The sequence below is a fragment of the Chiloscyllium punctatum genome, chromosome 11 (assembly GCF_047496795.1).
Source record: "Chiloscyllium punctatum isolate Juve2018m chromosome 11, sChiPun1.3, whole genome shotgun sequence".
Classification (NCBI taxonomy): domain Eukaryota; kingdom Metazoa; phylum Chordata; class Chondrichthyes; order Orectolobiformes; family Hemiscylliidae; genus Chiloscyllium; species Chiloscyllium punctatum.
This window is the reverse complement of record NC_092749.1, coordinates 84,739,185-84,761,632: the sequence shown is the minus strand read 5'-3', so window position 1 is coordinate 84,761,632 and position 22,448 is coordinate 84,739,185. Positions and strand designations below refer to the sequence as shown.

The window sequence follows — 22,448 nt, the reverse complement described above, 5'->3', positions numbered from 1 at the left end:
AGCAGGGGGGAGGAGCACCGGGATCCACACCGGGAGCAGGGGGGAGGAGCACCGGGATCCACACCGGGAGCAGGGGGGAGGAGCACTAGGACTGGAAGCAGGAACTTGAAAGGCAGCGAGAAGAGTGGGAGGAGCACCGGCATTCATACCGAGAGCAGCAGGAGGAGTTCCGGGTCCAACAAGTGGAAACAGACTCGTTTCTCTGGCACCGGTTAATGGTAAGAGTCGAGTTGGTGACTGGGGTGTAATGAGTGAGTCAGAGGACCGCGTACATTGACAGCGAGTGGGGATACTGTGCATTGCCTGTGGGTAAGTTTTCAGGAGTGGGTGAGGGGTAGGGGTGAAGGGCTGCAGTGCCCCGGGCCTGGTGTGTTGGGTAAGGACACCACGACCGGATCCACTGCTCAGCTGCAACTGGTTTAGGAGAGGAGACCTTCCCTTATCCAGGCAGGGGGGTGGTGGGAGTTGTGGAGAAAGGGGATTTGGAGAGAGTCCTTTCCCTGACTGAGGGCGGGCAGATAGAAAGTTCTTTATCTGGGTGTTCCTGGCCCATTCTCGCTGCTGAAGGAAGGAAGGAAGGAGCGAGTTATGTCGAATCCAAGCTGCTTGTGGATTTGGGTTCCTCCTGAGTCCCGGAGAGAGCTGTAGAGCTGAGTTGTTTTATTGTGACCTCTTCCCGCAGCCCTTTCAGACTGTATCCTGGTTCGTGCAGGAAACTAGAGATCCCCCGGAAAATGGTAGGAGGGTGGGAATCCTGTCTGGTTGTTTCCTGGTTGTGTTGAATGACTAGCAGCTGCCTCTATTCCTGAACGTCTTCATTCTTTAAATTGCCCTCGATTTCGATTGGGCGTTATCGTGCGATAGTTCGAATGGTTTCGCCTTTAATTTAGTTGTTTTCATATTCCCCTGAACTGTCCCTGTTTAAATCTGTTCTCACAGTCTCTGGGAAGCTTTCCAAGTGGTTGCGTATGTATTGGATGGCAAGTACATTTAATGGACCAAGCCAAAACGTTGTTTTTCTTTCTACCCATTTACAATAAATAAGCCACCTCTTTGTCAAAACAGCGACGAGAAGAATATTGTTTGATCGAGTTCAATATTTCGAGTGAGATTGCTGCTCTTCATGTATATCGCCTATCAGTTTGTATTGTCCGGAGTGTGACTCAACAAACTTTTTTTTTTGTTTTTGTTCTCGTATGGTTGATCGGATAAATGTTTGCGCAAGTGGGCAATGTCTTCCGACCATTACTAATTCCTGATGAAGTGCTATTTTAATTCATGTTTTTGAGGGATTCTCCAAATGTTTAATTTTAACGTTGTCAACCATTCATAGTTTACAGTGGTGAGGGTCCTGGTTCTAATATCTAGCTTGTTTTAGTTTTGGGTTACCCTTAATCGGTGAAAGTTTATGAAGAATAGATACCATACACCGCTACAATAAAAGGTGGACCTTTGTATTCTGGGCTGAGGAAATTTAACTGGTTCTGAATCCTTTTCTTGATCTGGTTTTTTAAATACACTTTGTTTGAAGCAGCAAATGTTGTGATTAGGTTTGTCCATCTTTGTAAATAAATAATTTGTGTGTCACTTTTACAGTAATCTTAGGTCCACATTAAATAATCTGGCCTCAGGAACAGATTGATCAACTTTCACATATCTCTAGTTGTGAACAGTTTTTAGTTTGACTTAGATTAAATACAGTATTATGATAAGTTGCTGTTACTTTTCCAGAGCAGTATATTGTGTAAATTGTGCAAATATTGAAACATTGTCTAGAATATGGACACAATTATGACATTCTGTTCAATTAGGGTGCATATTCTCTGAAAGTAGCTCAGTGGCTCTAGTTGATTCAACTGAATTGTATACTATATACAGCACAATCAATGAATACTTTTTATAATTCCTTAATATTTTTCTTTAATTTAGTGAACGTGTCTCTGAGCAGGTGTAAGGTGTCAGGTGCACACCTTTACACAGACTAAGATGTAAGCTGGAATCTGTAGAAAGATATACTGTCCAAGGTGTAAAGCTGAAAGACGATAACATCAACTGTTCATTTATGCATGCTTTGTTTGAACTGGAAGACTTTCTCACAAAGGTTCTTTATAAGCTATCCACAGTATCATTGAGGCATGCACTGATGCATTAAAATAATGGATGATTTATTAATAAATTTGATTGGAGTGGGAAAATGAAAAGAATGACATCATGGAATGACTGCAAATGCCATCTGTGCATGATTAGAAAATGTTTAGGAAGTTTAGCATTGTAGAGAGGTGCCACAAGTACAATTCAATTTGTGTTAATAAAATAGTTGAATGTTTGAATATGTTCAGCCTGCACAAAAGCTCTAATAGTATGGAAAATAATAGAATTGATTGTTATGTTACTTAATAGATGCTGCAGTCTGGTTGCTGCTGACGTGGAGATTGATGGTTAATGGTTTTCCATAATTCATAGAGAAGGTTCCCTGCTTACTATTAAGTGATTAGAATGCATTTTAAATTGATTTGTGAAGTTTCACAGATACTCTTTAAAAATTGGTATGCAGTGTTTTTGAGTCTGAGCAGTACCAATCAGGATGAAGGAAATGGAAGAAGTGTAAATTTTGGATCTTACCAATTTCAACTGTAACACTCTGTAGTGACATTTCATTGTTCAAAGCTTGTGTTGTATTGTGAACTTTGTAACATAACATTGACACAGTTATATTTGAGTTACATCTAAACTAATGAATAAAGACCACTATAACATTATATCTTATTTTCTGTATGTAGTTTTCTGCTTCCATTTGTTCGCATCAGGTTGGATGACCTGAGGAAGGTGAAAATCAATCTCAACACATGGCTAAAGCTTGCATTTTTACCTCTTCAAGTAGTAAAAATCTCTCCTCCCAGTTAGTTGGATTAATTATTTTGAGTTAATTGGTGCACAGTCCAGAGTACACTTAGAAGAAAGACTTGCACTCTTTTTTTTTGCATTAACATTATAATCTATCCAATTTGTACACACAATCTCAATGTATTTTACATAAATAAGGGATAAGTGCAATGTCACTGGGGAGAACTCTCCAGCTCTTTGATTATTGCCATAAATTTGTTTACATTAGTATGGAAGGGAAGGTTCATGTTAGGCTTAATGCCTCAACTGAAAGATAGCATTTCCTGTGCTGAATGTCAGTCTAGTCTATATACTGCAGTTTTCTTGACATTTTAAGCTGCTTTCTGTTGACTAGTAAAATGGGACTTGAATCTACAATTATTTAAACATGGACATAAGGATGCCAGCAATTGCACCACAGCTAAAATAGTGTTATTCACACTATACCTGGAGTAAAGATGAATGTATTTATCACTGATTCTGTTGTAATGCAGCTTCACGCTGTAATTACTAATGTGATACAAGAATAATGAAGGTAGTAGTTCTGAGTCCATCACTCAGACCTTCGTACTGATTTATATTCATGTGTAACATGGATACATGGCCAAAATTTTTATTTTGCTTTAATTTGGGAGGGTACTAGCACCGAAATTATCCTCTCTATATTTAGCTGTGGTTGCAGTGACAAAATTTTGTTTCCACACGCTAAACAGCCAGTGGTTGCAAATTTATTGTAAAGAGCTGATTTGAGATATAAGACACACCACACTGTCGTTAAGAGAAAGTGTGGACTGCAGATGCTGGAGATCAAAGTCGAAAAGTGTGGCGCTGGAAAGGCACAGCAGGGCAGGAGATTCGATGAAGGGCTTATGCCTAAAACATCGGAATGTGATTCTCCTGCTCCTTGGGTGCTGCCTGACCTACTGTGCTTTTCCAGAGCCACCCTTTCCAAAACATACTGTGGAAGGAGTACTGGCTATAGTATCTCCACATAGTGGATAGCAATTCTAAAACAAAACATCCACTGACTTTGGAAACATTTTAAACTTTATTAAGATTGTAATATCCATCCTAATTCAGAGTGTAATAGATTACACTTGTGATTATGGTTTGCAATCATAACATTGTAGAATTGCTGCAGTTCCCCTGTACTACCTAGTGCTACATGTTGGATCAGCGAAATATAGTGAAAGTGATTTATCATTGTAATTTTCAGTTAATTTGCCACTGTCAGTTTTCAGTGGAGCATCTTTTTTGAATTCGTTTCAGGAAAATAGTTAATTTAAGAAACATTTCCTCTTTTATAGATTGTCCTTTGAACAATCAAACCTAGCATTTACAATGCTCCTGAGTCCCAAACACAGCCTGTGGTGATTGGATGAGGCTTTTGTGCAAGATCATGACTAATATTTTGCTTTATACTTTCTCTCCTTTTTGTAAAATGGAAATCAGGCAATAAAGCCACTTCAACAGGATTAGTGTAGTCTTTCACTTTGGTGACTTGGGTTCAAAGGCAAGCTTTGAGAGAAGCTCTTCCTGTTTTCTATTAAAAGAAGTTTTTGTTTTTGTTATGGGAATCTGGCATCTGGGAGCCATCTCCTGTTGCTTTAGCTGTTAAATCTGTCTGATGACAGACTTGTTAGTATCTTGGAAAGCAGATTTTAAAAGCATAAATGCAGAAGCTAGTTCTTGGAACAGAGAGCTTCCGGAACCTGACTTAAAGAGCAATATAGATGTGGTTTTAGAGGTCTGTGTGGAATATGTTTTAGTGGGTGTGGCTGAAGAGCACTAATTGCCACTAAATTTGTCATTTTACCAATACCACAAGATTAGCTGGTTTTAGAACAGTGTGTGGATTAAGACATATGATTAAACTTTATTGTGTATTGTACTTGTATATGATTATGTTTAATTGCAGATGACTGGCAAACATTAATTGGTGTTTCACTTGATGCATATACAGAGGCAGTGAACTGATGTGGTTGAGTTAGGAGGAACTGCATATTCCTATGTTTCACCCTAAACAATTATAAAACCGAGTGAAGTTTCAATGGCAATCCTCATCACTCTCTTCTTGAATATTGCACATCTATGCTGGGAACCGTGAAGCTGGTATTTCAATGTTTCTTGCGGAATTCTCCATTTTAGTCCCCACCCCAGCTGAATGAGTACAGAGTCATTTTTAAAAAAAACACGAACTGCCATGAAAGTGATTCTGACTAAACTAGATATTATCATCACACAAATGTGTCAGATTCTGACAGTCTACAATTTATCACTCAATGCCTCTGTTAACCTTGGTTTTATTCGCTTGTAGATTGTGGTACGTTTGAAATATTTCATCATCTCTCTATTTGCTTTGCATGGTGACAATACGACTAGCTGAATGGCCACGTCTTTGCCGAAACTGCAAAGACATTGCACGTAATCTGAAGATTATTCCACAAAATGCCGATTAATAAATACTAGTCACTGAAATATAAGGGTTCTGAATAACCCACAGAGTAAGATGGCTTTTTTTGGCTTTGGGCTGGTGTGGTGCATTTAACTTCTGAAAATTGGCCCTTTTTGAAGTTTTATTTCCATTTTTTTTTCATTTTATTTGAATTAACGAATTGGCAGATATTTCTCAACAGATATAAAAGCCACTGCTGGAAATATAACCAGATTTAAAATTCCTTGCTTACAGACGTTAAACAGGAGGTAGGCTGTTTGGTGCCTTAAACCAGCACAACATTTAATAATGACATAGCAAATCTAACTGTAACTGCAAATCCACATTCCTGTTTACCCAGCATTTCACTCCATTGCTTAATAAGAAGCTATCCACCTACCTTTAACATATGCAAGAATTCTGCTTCCACTGACTTTTCAGAAAGTGTGCTCCAAAGCCTCATTACTCTTCTGGGAGGGGAAAAAAAGCCTAATCTGTTTTAAATGTGTGTGACTCTTTAAGTTATGCCTTGTTCTAGATTCTCCCATCGAGGAACCATTCCTTCCACATCTACCCTGTCGAGACTCCCTGAGGAACCTTTGGTTCAGTCAAGACACCTCTTACTCCTCTAAACAAGTAATCCAGCCTCTCCACACATGACAACACAATCATTCCTAATATTAATCTGGTAAAACTTCTCTGAACTGATTTTTAAACGCATTTACATCCCTCCTTTAAATAAGGTGATTAGTTTTATATATGGTATGCCAAATGTGGTCTCCAAATGACAACATGTGGCTTGAAGGGGAAATTGGAAGTGACAGTATTCCCATGAATCAACTGCCCTTGTACTTCTAGATGATAGAGTTCATTGATTTGGATGGTGCTGTTGAGGGAGGCTTGATTATTGCAACAGAAGAAAGTCCTAGTTCCTCTAAGACTGGTCTATTCATACACATACAGGGGAGCAGCAGTCATTATGAGATGCTGTACTGTCTCCCTGATCATTACAAAACATTAATTTATATGCTATTTAGCAATACTATGGATTTATGTTTACCTATTGCACTAAATTGTGTATTCATACATGTGCCAATTAAATGCATAATTGATCACGGTACATGAACATTCTCTTCAGAACAGGATTGCTGATTATGCAAGTTTAACACAGGTCTTCTTGAGATCAGTACGTTGTTTTTGTTAACTTTGTTCTGTTCAGCACCCTTATCTCATGCTACCCTCTGAAGGGTGTGGGTTTCATGCTGAAATCTGCAGTCATCAAAATCCCCTTTTATCCTTTTTTGTTTTCCTTATTGTCAACTGCTTTATTTGGTACCTTTCCATTATCCCCACGTTCTTTCCCCCTTTCAGTTACTATGCTGCATCGTGTACATGGTACACAATATTGCCAAAATATTTCAGTGGTGAAGGGAATCCCAATAAAATGTACTGATTTGTCTGGGGTGGTATTGTGTTTATATTGTTGGAGCTGCATTCATTCTAGAAAATGGACAGTGTTGCAATACATTCCTGACTCGTGCTTTGTAGATGGTGGCGAGGCATTAAGGAGGAAGGTGTTGAGTTACTCACCCAGAATTCCTAGCCTCTGACTTGCTTTAGCAGAGGCAGTGCTACATGGCTGGCCAGTTCAGTTTCTGGTCAATAGTAATGACCTAGATGTTGTTAGTGTGGGATTCAATTATGGTAATGCATTTGAACGTTAAGGAGGGGTGGTTGGGTTTTCTTTTATTGGCGATGGTCATTGTGTGGTGTGGATATTACTTGCCATTTGTAAGACCAAATCTGCATATTGTACAGGTCTTCCTGCATTTGGACATTCCTTGAGTAGCTGAGGAGCCACAAGTGATGTATTGTGCAATCAGCAGCAGACCTCCCACTTCTGATATTATGATGAAAGCAAGTTCATTGGCCCATCCAATTTCAGCCACATCAATGAGGTTACCCTGAGGAGCTCCTGCAGAGATGTTTTGAAACTGAGATAACCGTCCTGCAACAACCTTTGTGCTAGGTGTAACTCCAGTCAGTGGATATTTTTCTCCCTGATTCCCATTGATGCCAGTTTGCTAGAGCTCTTTGTCACAATCATTTCAAGCCTGGATATCGTGAATGCAGCTGCTCTTGTCAGGGCTGCTTGATGCTATATTCAAGTTAAATGCAGCCCAATTATCAAGGGCAGTCAAATTTGCCTTACTCTCTGCAGTTCAGCTTTTTTGTTAATGCTTAGACCAAGGTTGTATGAAGTCAAGAGCTATGTGGCCTTGGCCAAACTCAAACTCGGTGGTAATGACAGGTTATTTCTTTGCATGTGCTGCTTAATAACACTCTCAATGTCTCTTTCATTAGTTGATGATTGAAAGTAGACTGATAGGGGTTTAATTGGCTGGGTTGGATTTGTAGACATGACATACATTGTATTTTTCTGCATTTGAGGTTAGATGCCAGTGTTGTAGCTGTATTGTACTGGATGAACTTGGCTAGGGTTATGCTTTGTTCAGGAATAGTGTTTGGGACTATTGCTAGAATGTTGTCAAGCCCCATAGTCTCTGCAGTAACCAGTGCCTTGAGCTCATTCTCAAACTCGCATGGAATGAATCAAATTGGCTGATGACTGGCCTCTGTAATGCTTGGCACGTCAGGATAAACTGAGATGAGCAATCAATTCTAGCTGAAGATGGATGCAAACACTTCAGCCTCATCTTTTGTATTGTGCTCGTCTCCTCCACCAGGAGGCAGTGATATGTTTTGGAGTTGTCACCACTTGTTAGTTGTTTAATTGTCTACCATCATTCATGACTGGATATGGCAGGACTATAGAAATTAGATCTGATGCATTGGCTGTGGGATTGCTTAGCCCTCTCTGTTGCATGCTGTTTCTGTTTGCCATGTATGTAGTCCCAGACCCAGTCTACCAGGTTTACATTTTAGGACTCAATAAGCTCATCAGTAGTGATGCTATCAAGGCATGTTTTTGGCATTGGAGTACCCCATACAGAGAATATTGTGTTTTTGCCATTCTTGGTGTCTCCTAAATGTGGTGTTCAACGTGGAATACTGATTCATCAGCTGAGGGAGGTGATTAGACGTTTCAGAGGTTTCCTTGCCCATCTATGATCTGATGCTATAAGACTTTATTGTGTCAGAGGCAATGTTGAGGCTTTCCGGACAACTCCCTCCTCACTGTGCTTCTGCCTCTGGAACCTTATTGCCTCTACATCTTTAAATATACTTTTGCAATCCATCTTGTTACCTATATTTTCATCCATCTATTCCAGTTCTCTCTCCATTGGCTGAGCACCGATTCATTTCATTTCTCTTTTTTTATTCAGTTGTTTTGCCCAGTCCACTGCTTCTCCCCCCACCCCATCTCTCATAACCACTGAACACATTGGGATGTTTCGTAAGTGCAGGTTGTTGTTAAGTTGATTATCCATGGTATTCACTTCTAAGGATTAAAGGTCAAGAAATTTAAAGTGTGACCTGAGTGAATTAGCTTATTATTGACACTCAAAATATTTTTTTTTCTTTTGGTTCACAGGGACTTACCCGATTTTGCAGTATGGTGACATGCATGGAACCCTTAACCTCTTGACTAACCTGTGTTTCACAGTATTACTTATCAGGACTGTTGTTACGAAGTGTGTACTGTTTATATTGTTGGTTTAGAACATAATGAGGTGCTTTACTTTAAGGTGATGAATGTTGTCTCTGGACTTTTGGATGGGAAGCTGCTGTCCCTGTGGCTGTTTGTCTGAGTGACATGAAAGTAGTTCTGTTGAAGCAATGGTTTAAAGTTGCAGCCACATGAAGTGCAACATGTCTTGAATATCAGGTATGCAGTACAAAGCTGGAATCTGTTTGGCAGGCAATTAGTGAATATCAATACTCCGTTGCCTTACATTTGAGCTTTTATAGTTGCATAGTTCACATTGACTGTGGAAGTGAAATCAATTTTACTAAAATAACCAAGTTCTGAAATGGATGTTAGCATCTGTTTGTGTTTACATAAAGCCAAATTGTAATTGTGCTTGGACTGAACCATTTGGAGAATATTTGATTTGAAATATTTATAGGTTTTCTGATGCCATGCACTTATAGGAGGGATATTACATGTTGGCAAGCTCTTTTTTTTGATCAAAACAAATTCACCCATTTTAACTTGACTGTCATTTTAGATTAGATTAGATTACTTAGTGTGGAAACAGGCCCTTCGGCCCAACAAGTCCACACCGCCCCGCCAAAGCGCAACCCACCCATACCCCTACATCTACCCCTTACCTAACACTACGGGCAATTTAGCATGGCCAATTCACCTGATCTGCACATCTTTGGACTGTGGGAGGAAACCGGAGCACCCGGAGGAAACCCATGCAGACACGGGGAGAATGTGCAAACTCCACACAGTCATCACCTAGTGAGAACGTGTGAAGGCAATTTTCATTATTGTTTTTCCTTGTGGTATTTACCTTTTGTTCAATAGATATTGTAAAGATATCAATATGAAATGCATTTGTCAAAATCTTGTCCTCCAGTGCCACTTGGGACAGCTTAATTTTCTAGCCCTAGCCTTTAATGGTTGAGATTTACTCTTTAACTCCAGGCGCATCAGCAATGTATTTGATCTAAATTTGTAAGTCAACTCAGAGGATTTGTGAAAGGAGACATCCTCAGGAGGAGATAATTTAAAATGAAATGGATGATCTGACTAATTAATCAATTCTTCCCTTAAAATGCCTGCCTATTGCTTTCGTAATGTACTTCTGTTTTGTAAAGCAAACCATCGTTTGTTTACAGTTAATTCCTACTGTGTACTATAGTTTTAACCTTGGGGCAGATTTAGAAAAAAATGTCTGTGGTAATGTAATAAATGCTAAGCCTTCTCCCTTGCTCAGTATTACGGAAATCAATTTAGCCTGCTTTGTTGTGGTGGTCAGTAAAAAGGGGCTAATGTAATTTGTGTCATTCTCAGACAGTACATGATAGGAGTCCTAATCACATCAATCGTTTCCACAAGTCTTCAAAGAGAAATGCTTCTTTTGTTAAACTCTGGTTAATAGTTTGTCACAAAGCCCCTATAGTGGAAGCAGTACCAAAATAAATCCTTGCAGGAAGCTTCCTGTGAAACTCTGATTTCCCTGATGTATGAAAGACGTAACTACATATTAAGAAATGTTTCTGTAGCTTTGTAGAATCCTAGAATCCCTACAGTGTGGGAACAGGCCATTTGGCCCAACAAATCCACACTGACCCTCTGAAGAGCATCCCACCCAAACCCATCCCCCCTCCCCTATCCCTGTAGCCCTGCATTTCCCATTGCTAACCCACCTAACCTACACATCCCTAAATACCATGGGTAATGTAGCCTGGCCAATCCACCTAACCTACACCTCTTTGGACTGTGGGAGGAAACCGGAGTACCTGGAGGAAACCCATGCAGACACAGGGAGAATGTGCAAACTCCACACCGTCACTCACTGGTGTTGTTTCTTCTCATTCCCCTTTTGTAACTTGTCAATGGATCTCTGTGGGGACAGGGGATATGTGTATACATACATCTCATTTCAGTTCCTCCGATCCTGTCTGGAACATTTTAATGCTTTAAAACGTGCTTATAAGTATTTGCTTTTTAAAGTTGTGATGTTACAAATTAATTTGTTTTTGAGTTTCCTTGTAATTTTATAAAATGAAATGTATAGTTTGTGCGCAAGTGATTTGAAATAATTAAGTTGTGGACTTAATTCACACATTCTTCTGAATTGTTTCCATGATGTACTGAATGGATTTTGAGCTGGTGTTCACAATGGAAAACCAGTGAAGCCTGTAAAATATATTTTGTTTAGAGAATGCTATTAATATCAGCCATAGTACAGTGGAAATATTTTTAACATGAGGCAAAAAGTTGCAGAGGTTCCCCTCTAGAGATTTTGGTGCAGAGTACAAGAATCAGGCTGTCATTTCAGTGCAGCAGTGGGAGTAAATATCTTTCAAATGAGACGTTAGTTTAAGGCCCAATCAGTCCCCAAGTGAATATAAGATATCCTGACAAAGAATGGGATGGTTCCACTCAATACCTATCTTTCAACCAGCACCAGCAAAAACAGAATATCTAGTCGGTGCTTTAATGCTGCTTGTAGCATCTTGCTGCTCTGAAGTTGACCTCCACATTTCTCTGTTTTCCAACAGTGTTTACGGTTCAAAGATACTTCTATGGTTAAAATGCTTTGGGACATCCTTGAGTCATTAAAAAACAATTTAAAGGGAAAGAAAGGACCTTTTACAATGTCATCTTATTTTTTTTTGTGGCTGGTTCTATAAAAATGAATTAAAAAAAAACACACAGGTATATGTTGAAGCAGGGTTACAAATTGAACAGTTCTTCTGTTGCTTTTAGTCTCAAATATCCTGTGGGAAGGGGAAAGTGCTGAGCAAAAGCTGGAGATTGTCTTGCTAGCTCAGAAGAATGGAAGTCTACTGTCGTCAATAAACCACTCCATACAAGCTGTTTTATTATAATGCAATTTTTGTCAGCACGAATTGGCTATAAGTAATCTAGTAAGTAATCTAATCTAAAAAAAATAATGCATTTGACGAATTGTGGATGTTGTTTGGATAGTGCGAGCCTTCTACTGGACAAGAATAGCAATTTTCTATTAGCGATCTTCAGGGTGCTTTTCTCTAACGTGAGGGTTGCAGAGGAACACAACTGTCATGTTACAGCAGAACGACTGGAATCATCGTTTCAGTAGGAAGTATACATCTTGTGTTGTATGTGAGAGGAGATGAAGGGAATGTTGAATGTAAAATTTTTAAAATACTTGACCTTGGTTCTTGATGGAAACTTAATAGTTTCATAGACACTATGCTGTCAATTAGCATGTATTGCTATTCAGCTAGTAAGTGTGATGACCAGTTAAGCAATTTTGGTAATTGAGGGATAAATGTTATCCTGAAAATATTAACTACTTTTCGCCAGGAAAAAGATGCAAAGAACTTTTATGTCCATATGAATAGGTGGGCATAGCTTGCTGTTCATAGGGTGTCTGAGAATACAGCACTGTAGTATCATTCTGTATATTGTTTTGAAGATCTGGCACTGTGCTTGAAACCACAGTCCTCTATCTCTCAGGTGTGACTATTGCTGAACCGAATAGCAATAGCAACAGCAACACCAGTAAGAGTTTTTAAAAGAAAATTGACGCTTAAGGGGATATTGAAATCAATGACAAAAATATATTCAGAAAGATAGATTTTTAGAGGGAGTCTTAGAGAAAAGAGAGGCAGTGTGATGTTGGTCAGGAGGTAATTCTAAAGCTTAGGGAAGAAGTCTTATGTTCTGAAGAGCCATGTTGGAGTTGAAGCATTAGCTCTGTTTCTTTCTCCACACATGCTACCAGATCTGCTGAGTTTCTCCCAGGAATTTCTGTTCCTGTTTCTAGAGCTTAGGGCTTTGCCAGCTGAAATTATACCTGCTGATGGTAAAGTAGTTAAAATTGGAATACTGAAAGGCATTAATTAACTAGGAAACAATGGAGAGAGCACATAGGTGTGAAGTGAATCGAACTTAGTATGAGTGAAAATTCAGAATCGTAGAATGTTCACAGGACCAAAGGAGACCCTTAGGCTTGTACCTTTCTTGCTTTTTAAAAGAGCAACTTGGCTAATCCTGATGCCCAACTCTTTATTCCCCCAGCCATGCAAATACTTTTCAACATTTATCCAGTTATCTTTTTGGAAGCTATGATTGACTCTGACTCTGCCTATCAAACAACCACTGGATTAGTGGTGCTGGAAGAGCACAGCAGTTCAGGCAGCATCCAACGAGCAGCGAAATCAACGTTTCGGGCAAAAGCCCTTTGCCTGAACTGCTGTGCTCTTCCAGCACCACTAATCCAGTATTTGATTTTCAGCATCTGCAGTCATTGTTTTTACCCTATCAAACAACCAGGCAATATATGCTAGAACCTGATCGCTTTCTGTTTTTAGGAAATAAATTCCTCCGCTATTCACCTTTTTTTTAAATTGTTGTGAATCCTTCTACTAATGTGAATGATTCCTCCATCTGCTTTGACAATATCACTCATGGATTTTAAAAATCTCTAACACGTAAAATGGGCAACCATAGTTTTTTTTTCCAAACTATTTATGAACCTGATATCGCTCCCCTCGAGAACCACTCTGATAAATTGACTGTTCCTACTCCATTGCTCTCATGTTCTTCCAAAAGAACGCTGTCCAGAGTGGACATGAGGCCACTTTGTTACCTCTTTCAAAAAGTAAACTTAACTTAAAAAAAACTCAACTCAGCTTGTCCTTATTAATTTCGACTTGTTGGGTTTTATCCTTGCACCTTTTTCTGAACAAAATATATCTTTTGCCATTCTTCAGTCCTCTTAAAATCATCCCTGTCTGTAAGGAGAAAGGGAAGATTGCGACTGTCACCTCCATGATTTGAGTGTGTCCCATCTAGTCTGGGTGCCTTTATCATCTTTTAAGTGCAGCCAAGCCTTTCCAGTGCCAATTGTTTTATCAATGTTTAGACCCCCTGTTGAGTTAGCTACCTGCTCTTTCGTTAGGCTTCAGGATCTTTCTCAGTAAAGACAAATCCAAGTGCTCATTTAATATCTCTGCCATTCCTGGTGTGTTTATCCAGTTATAGGATTTGCTATTGGCGTTGCCCTCCTAACGTTCCACCTGCCCTCTGTACAGCTGACCAACCTGAGATGTGGTGGCACACTCCTCAGAGGAACATTATTGAATTCTGAGCACAAATGAAAATACAGATTGAAGAGTTTGAAGATCTCTGAACACTCCTGCATTACGTTCAGCTGAGTGGGACTACACTTAACTTGGTATCATTGCTACCTGTATCGTCATGACTTGAGATCTTGCCATCATGTCTGGTCATTCATTTGCCAGCTTCCTCTTCTGTACACCGTTCAGCTGCAGAATGGCCACCACATGAAGTCGGGGCTCTAGTTTCTCCAGTTGATGACCTATCCTACACATGTGATTGTACAGCCCACCAGGTATGTCTTGGAGTTTCCACCGCACGTGGGCGGCACGGTGGCACAGTGGTTAGCACTGCTGCCTCACAGCGCCAGAGACCCGGGTTCAATTCCTGCCTCAGGTGACTCTGTGTGGAGTTTGCACATTCTCCCCGTGTCTGCGTGGGTTTCCTCCGGGTGCTCCGGTTTCCTCCCACATTCCAAAGATGTGCAGGTCAGGTGAATTGGCCATGCTGAATTGCCCGTAGTGTTAGGTAAGGGGTAGATGTAGGGGTATGGGTGGGTTGCGCTTCGGCGGGGCGGTGTGGACTTGTTGGGCCGAAGGGCCTGTTTCCACACTGTAAGTAATCTAATCTAATCTAATCAAAAAAACCAGGAGATGCCTTGCCATACTTGATCCACTGAAGTGCTAAATAAATTTTGAAGACCTAACACTCCAAGATTTTTAGAAGAACCTTAAATTTTGCGCTTAAAACCTCACCAGGGCAGTGCAGTGTTTCAGGGGTCTGTGCTGTGGAGAGTTAAAAATGGGAGTCCGGCCAGGGATGTGTCCAGAGCAACAAAAGCATGGATGAGAGCTTCAGCAGCTGAACTGCGTTCTTCGTGATGTCCCAGATGTATAGTTGGAAGCTTAGCTTGTTTAAATGTTATAGAAGTTGCATATATTTGGTTCAGCCTCAGTTATCACAAAGGGATGTTGTCAGCTGGGAACCTATAACCTAGAACATTACAGCGCAGTACAGGCTCTTCGGCCCTCAATGGTTTCACAGTTTGGCACAACAACCTGAAGCCCACCTAACCTACACTTTCCATTCTCATCTGTATGCCTATCCAATGACCATTTAATTGCCCTTAAATTTGGCAAGTCTACTATTGTTGCAGGCAGGGCATTCCAGGCCCCTACTACTGAGAGTAAAGAAACTACTTCTGACATCTGTCCTATAACTATCACCCCTTAACTTAAAGCTATGTCCCCTCATGCTAGCCATCACCATCTGAGGAAAAATGCTCATTGTCCAACCTATCTATTCCTATGATTATCTTGTATGTCTCAGTTAAGTCACCCTTCAACCACCTTCTCTCTAATGAAAACAACCTCAAGTCCCTCAACCTTTCCTCGTAAGACCTTCCCTCCATACCAGGCTACATCCTAGCAAATCTCCTCTGAACCCTTTCCAAAGCTTCCACATCCTTCCTATAATGCGGTGACCAGAACTGTATGCAATACTCCAAGTGTGGCCGCATCAGAGTTTTGTACAGCTGCAGCATGACCTCATGGTTCCAAAACTCAGTCTCTCTATCAATAAAAGCTAACGCAGCGTATGCCTTCTTAACAACTCTATCAACCTGGGTGGCACCCTTTCAAGGATCTGTGTACCTGGACACAGATATCTCTGCTCATCTACACTACCAAGAATCTTACCAAATGCCCAGTACTCTCTATTCCTGTTACTTCTTCCAAAGTGAATCACCTTACACTTTTCCACATTAAATTCTATTTACCACCTTTCAGTCCAGCTGTGCAGCTTATCTATGTGCCTCTGTAACCTACAACATCCTTCGTCACTATCCACAACTCTCTTGACCTTTAGTATCATCTGCAAATTTACTAACCCATCCTTCTATGCCCTTATCCAGGTCATTTATAAAAATGGCAAACAGCAGTGGACCAGAGCAGGTCCTTGTGGTACACCACTAGCAACTGAACTCCAGGATGAACATTTCCCATCAACCACCATCCTCTGTCGTCTTACAGCTAGCCAATTTCTGATCCGTTCATTTTCTGTTTCCATTTTTTTTTAAAACCCCTTTTCACTTCTCTCTCCTGTCACTCTCCTTTGGTGGCTATATTGTCTCCCCAAATCTTAGGACCAATCCATCAGTGCTCCTTAACTTTTCCGCTCTCCCCTTCGCTTTTGTTGTCCATGTGTTGCCATTAGAATTCATCAGCCTCAGTATGTACACATCTGATACTCTATTAAGTTCCACCTACCTCTCCAATCTTCCTCATTGCATCTAAACCAACTGAACTTCTGGCTTGAAAATGACAATTTTTGTCCATGTAAATGTTGGGCAGATAATGCCATTATTTATGACTCTCCGCATACTCATTACTGTGCCACTAACTTCACACCTTTCCTAGCCACTATCTCACCTGAACTACAATCTTCATAGCCAATGTCCTACCTGATCCTGGAGTAATTTCACAACTCCCATGTAGTTGGGGAGAAAGTGGTACGTTGGGTTACCAGTCCAATAGCGTTACTGTTTATATGAACTTGGTCTACACAAACTGATTTCTTCACGGTGCTGGTTTTGTAATTTTTTAAAAAATGAATAGTTTTGATAGTGTTTAAACCACATCTGTGTAGATACAAAATGAATTGAAGATATGCATACTATTGTGTAAAAGTTGACCTCTGACCTTTGGCCAAAAATTCCAAATGGGCCTCCTCATGGCCACATCACGGAAATCGAACTCCTTCAATGCAAACCAACTCGTTCGAAAAAACTGTTCAGGTCCTCATGTCTATGCAAATCAATACACATTATCAAGCTGAGTGCCTCTCTGGTGCTCCACCATGATAACAAGGGAGGTATAAACCGTTTCAAACTTAGGCGTTAAGATTGCAAAGAAGGCAAAAAAACTGTGTGGCATTTGGACAATTTATGATATTGTAGAAGGCTATTAGGAATTAGAGAAAGCTCTGTTCACAGTTTAACATGAGAATGCATGTATAAACAGAAGAAAGCTGAGCTTGTTGTTGTTTATTTCAAAAGAAAAATAAAGTTGGCAGAATGTACTAATGGAAATTACCAAAATGGACTCTCTTTTTCGTGGATCTGTCTGAATCATTGAAAAATGAAAAATCGCAGATTTCAAAGCTAGCATTGGATGGTATATCAGGTTTGAGGAGAAAGAATTTTATACTGCGACAGAGGAGTAAGATTTCATCATTTCAGTCATTTATACAAATAAATGTCACCGATGTGCTGGTTTTGTATTTTAAAAAAATCAAAGTTTTTTTTTCTCCTGCATCAGTTTAGAATGCAAAGTAAGTGAGAGCAGTCTCTGACTGACTGCTCTGCAAACAGCTGATGTACCACCATAAACAGTTAGGCAGTGACATGATGGGAGGGAGAGGATTTCAGCCCCTTTTATTGTCGACATTTTGGTTTTAAAAAATTGGTTGCAGAATCTTTACCTTTTTCTTAAGCATAACAGTACATTATTTTTAGGGATGCTTTAAGTTTAAAGGTCTGGAAATATATTTGTTTAAAGCGTGCCTTTTATATTTTGGTGTGATTTGTCAGAAAGCACTGAACATTGAAGCAGATCATGGGTGAAACCTTATTTTATTCACTTCCTTAGCTCCCTGCTCATTCTTCATTTCCTGTTTTGGATATTGTGTTTGCAGTTTTTAACTATTGAGCCCATCTAAAGACAGATTTTGGAGAAGATTTGTAACTCGGGTTGTGGATCAGGTTCTGTTTGCTCGCTGAGCTGCTGGGTTTGTTTTCAGACGTTTTGTCACCATGCTAGGTAACATCATTAGTGAGCCTCTGGTGAAGCACTGGTGTTCCACTTGCTATTTATGTGTCTTGGTTTGTTGTGTGTGAGATCCTGAGGTTGGTAAATGGGCTCCAAGTCTACATGTCTGTTAATGGAGTTCTGATTTGAATCCCAAGCCTCTAAGAATTCCCACACATCATCTTCTTTTTATTTTGCCACATCTCAGGATGGATGCATTGTCCCAGTCAAACTGGTGTTCCTCTTCATCTGTGTGCATGGATACCAGTAATAGTTGGTCATGTCTTTTGGTGGCTAGTTGGTGCTCCTGTATCCTGGTGGCCAGTTTCCTGCTGGTTTTTCCAATGTAATATTTGTTGCAGTCCTTGCAGGGTATGTTGTATATTACATTCGTTCTGCAGGCTGTGGGTATGGGGTCCTTTTTAAGTTGATCAGTAGTTGTTCAGTAGATTTAAAGGACCCCGGGTGCTGTATTACGGGAATATTTTCATGTCCTGGAAAAGCACCAAGTTTTAGACATTTATAGGTTGCAAATTATTTATGGTCTGGTGTTTTGCTTCCCAAAAGCTGCTTCAAATGTGAGTCAGTTATATCAAGTCATGGTAGAGGCTCCGTACACAGAAGGGAGTGGCATGACATCTCAAATATTTACTATTTGTCATGAAACTGAGACTCCTTTGCTAAAAGGCAAGGCACAGCATTACTGACCCATTTAATGGCACAATAGATTATTTTCAGCTCAAACGTGACAACATATTATAATAATTAACTGAACACAGCATATGTTTTGGAAAAGATGAAACTGTGACTATAAAAGCAGTTTAGTGTTCTAATTGCCAGTTTCTACTATGGAACTTTTTTTATTGGGACATTTGATTTCAGTTTAATGTGATACGTTGAAAGTAGTTTTTCACTGAAATTGTCGAAGTCCGGATGGCTCCAGTATCTCGGATGGCAGTCTTCAACCAGGTATTGAAGACCCATGCTCCAAAAATTATTGGGTGTCTAGGCAAGTTGTCCTAGTACAGGAATAACACTGTCAACTTAGAAAATTACCAAAGCATACCCTGTACTTAAGAGTAGGACAAATCCAACCTGGCCAATTTATCACCTTTATCAGTCCACTCTTGATAATTAGCAAAGTACTGGAAGTTGTAGTTAATTGGTGCTGTCAAGTGGCACTTGCAAATAAATAAACTGCAGTGTGATATGAGTTTGGGTTACACCCAGGGTCACTTAGCACCTGACCTTATCACCGTCTTAGTCCAAACACACACACATACAAAAGAGCTGAATTTTTGAGGTGATGCAAGAGTGACTGTGCTTGACATTAAAACAGAAATTAATCGAGTTTGTTATCAAGGAGCCCGTGGAAAAACGTGTGTGTGTGTAAGGCTCTTCACTGGTTGGTGTCTTAACAAAGAAAACAGTTGTGGTTATTGAAGCTCAGCATCTCAACTGCAGGACATCATGTAGGAGTTCCTCAGGGAATCTAGGAAATATTCTCTTTTTACCTCTTCAGATTGAATAACTACCTTCTGCGTTTTCAAGGGGGACTTGATTGTGAATGTTACTTTGCAAACCATGGAGCAACATTATGCCCAATCTTGTCCATCTTAGCTGACTTTTGAGTTATCTGTGCTCAAACTCAAAGAACAAGGTTAAGAATATGGATTTTAGAAGACCAAAGCTAGGGAGTAAGTCTTAGCTTTATTCAGCTTTCAGGGAAAAGATCATTACTGTCTTATTCAGTCCTGCTGTATAAGTGTTACCAGGTCATAATTTTCAAGTAGGAGAAAGCGAGGAATGTAGATGCTGGAGATCAGAACTTAAAATGTGTTGCTGGAAAAGCGCAGCAGGTCAGGCAGCATCAAAGGAACAGGAGAATCGCCTGATTCCTGAAGAAGGGCTTATGCCCGAAATGCCGATTCTCCTGTTCTTTTGCTGCCTGACCTGCTGTGCTTTTCCAGCAGCACATTTTTAAGCTCATAATTTTCAAGTGAAAGGCAGGAGGTTTAGAGGGGATATCAGGAAAATCTTTTTCACTAAGAGGGGTCGTGCATCTGGAATGCACTGGCTAGGAGGGTAGTTGAGCTGAGAAACCTCAACGCTGCTTTTTTTCAAAAAAATAAATTTGACAAGGAAAGGTCCACTACTTTTAGTCATTTTATTTAAATGATTTGGATGTGATCATAAGAGGTATAGTTAGTATGTTTTGCAGATGACACCAAAATTGGAGGTGTAGTGGACAAAGTACAATGGGATCTTGATCAAATTGGCCAATGGGCTGAGGAGTGGCAGATGTAGTTCAATTTAGATGAATGCGAGGTGCTGCATTTTGTAAAAGCAAATCTTCGCATGACCTATAAACTTAATTGTAAGGTCTTGAGGAATGTTGCTGAACAAAGAGACCTTGGAGTGCAGGTTCATAGCTCCTTGAAAGTGGAGTCGCAGGTTGATAAGATAGTGAAGGTGGCATTTGGTATGCTTTCCTTTATTGGTCAGAGTACTGAGTACAGGAGTTGGGAGGTCATGCTGTGGCTGTACAAGACACTTTTGGAATATTGCATGCAATTCTGGTCTCCTTCCTATTGGAAGAATGTTGTGAAACTTGTAAGGGTTTAGAACAGATTTACAAGGATGTTGCCTGGGTTAGAGGATTTGAGCTACAGGGAAAGGTTGAATAGGCTAGGACTGTTTCCCTGGAGCATCAAAGGCTGAGGGGTGACCTTACAGAGGTTTACAAAATTTGAGGCATGGATAGGATAAATAGACAATGTCTTTTCCCTGGGGTGGAGGAGTCCAGAACTAGAGGGCATAGGTTTCAGGTGAGGGGAAAGATATAAAAGAGATCTAAGGGGCAACTTTTTAATGCAAAAGTTGGTACGTGTATGGAATGAGCTGCCAGAGGAAGTGGTGGAGGCTGGTACAAATGCAACATTTAAAAGGATATCTGGGTGGGTATATGAATAGGAAGGGTTTAGAGAGATATGGGCCGTGCTGGTAAATGGGACTAGATTAGGTTGGGATATCTGGTCGGCATGAATGAGTTGGACCGAAGGGTCTGCTTCCATGCTGTACACCTATGACTCTATTTGAAGTGTCATAGCATTCACGGCTATGGGCCTAGTGCAGGCAAGTAGAACTAGTGTAGCTATAGACTGTACTGTGAATGTAGCTCTGTGGTTGACCATCAATTGTTCAACTGTCCTTAAAACCACTGTGCTAGGCAGGTATGAAGTTTGAGATTTCAGGTTGCTACTGCTGTTAGCAGCATTAATTTAGCAGGGAATCCCAGACAAGCATTGAAAGGAGATGAAGATTGATCTGTTTTTCTTTCCACATGTGCTACCAGACTTGCAGAATTTTTCTAGCATTTTCTGTTTTATTTCAAATTTTGAGCATTTGTAGTGTATTGGTTTTGCCTAATGTTGTCAGCATTGGTATAATAGGTAATTTTACTTTGAGTCAGTTATGGATTTGAATCACAATTCTGATTACCTAACTTAAGCTGAAACCCTAGTGCATCCTTGGCGTTAGGATTTGTTTAAAATCTCATGTGGATGGAAATGAGGGGTCACAATTTTCATGAATGCTGTATATCACTTGTCCATGTTGGTTCTGATGACAATATCTATTCCAGATTTATGTCATCTTCTTGCTATTGTACTAACTCTCTAATGAAACGTGTTCCAGACACCAGGCTGTTAGGACATAAATGACTGCTCCCTTGTAAGTTATTAAAGGAATGGAGCTGTTTAATTTATTTCTTACTTCAGATAGGCATCTACTTAATTTATCTTCTCTCTAATAAAGTGAGGTAATAATATTTATTTAGAATGTGAATGCACAGTTTGCTGGTCTAATAATTGATACTATCTTCAATTAGTTAATTGTTTAATGAAGGAAAATTCATTTCAAAGCATGATCCTATGAAACAGTTATGTCATGCTGTATTACCCATCCACCTTTGCCACTCTCTGCAGGCGGTCTTTATGCAAGGAATTTGTTTTCCCTCAGTCATGTATTCTATTCATGTATCTTAGTGTGTGGCCTTCCACTTTTCTTGAACGTGAAATTAATGGTTGCTTTGCCTAGTGTCTATAGTTGAGGCTCCCTGTATAACTGACTAAATTCAGTGAACTTGAATTAAGTGGCTTAATTGTTTCTGCCATGCTTCTTAAAAACTTAAAGCTTGCAAAACCAATGTGGGATCATATGTGAGGCACTGGTTTTGAGGCAGGAGTATTGCATTGATTACAGAATTGATGTATGACATATTTAACTTTGCATGCATTGTTGCTGTAGAAAATGGGGATTCCAGCATTTGGTAATCACTTTAGATTTCAGATATTTTCTGTTAGAATCACATTTGTTTAGCCTTAACTATTACTACATTACTATTGAACTAGCTTCTCAATATCTTAAACTGACAGGAAAAAAATATTTTTCACGAAGATCAGTTGAACTTAATTCTGTAACTTGAGGCAGTTACTTTTCAAACGACTTGGCCATTATTGCTTATATCTTGAACTTGAGTGTCTCAACATCCCTCAATCTCCATCCGAAACTGAGA

General features: G+C 39.9%; 1 protein-coding gene across 5 annotated transcripts in view; it reads left to right on the top strand.

Moving 5' to 3' along the window:
• Positions 1–43: 43 nt before the first annotated feature.
• myo6a (myosin VIa) overlaps positions 44–22,448 on the top strand; it is a 256,768-nt gene continuing 234,363 nt past the window's right edge. For 2 of the 5 annotated variants that reach the window (XM_072581151.1, XM_072581145.1), the window contains exon 1: positions 44–218. The gene's annotated coding sequence lies outside the window, so the exon portion shown is untranslated. Of the gene's footprint in view, positions 310–528; positions 738–868; positions 981–22,448 lie in introns of those variants that run through there. The other 3 variants (XM_072581147.1, XM_072581149.1, XM_072581150.1) reach the window with 3 other exon arrangements.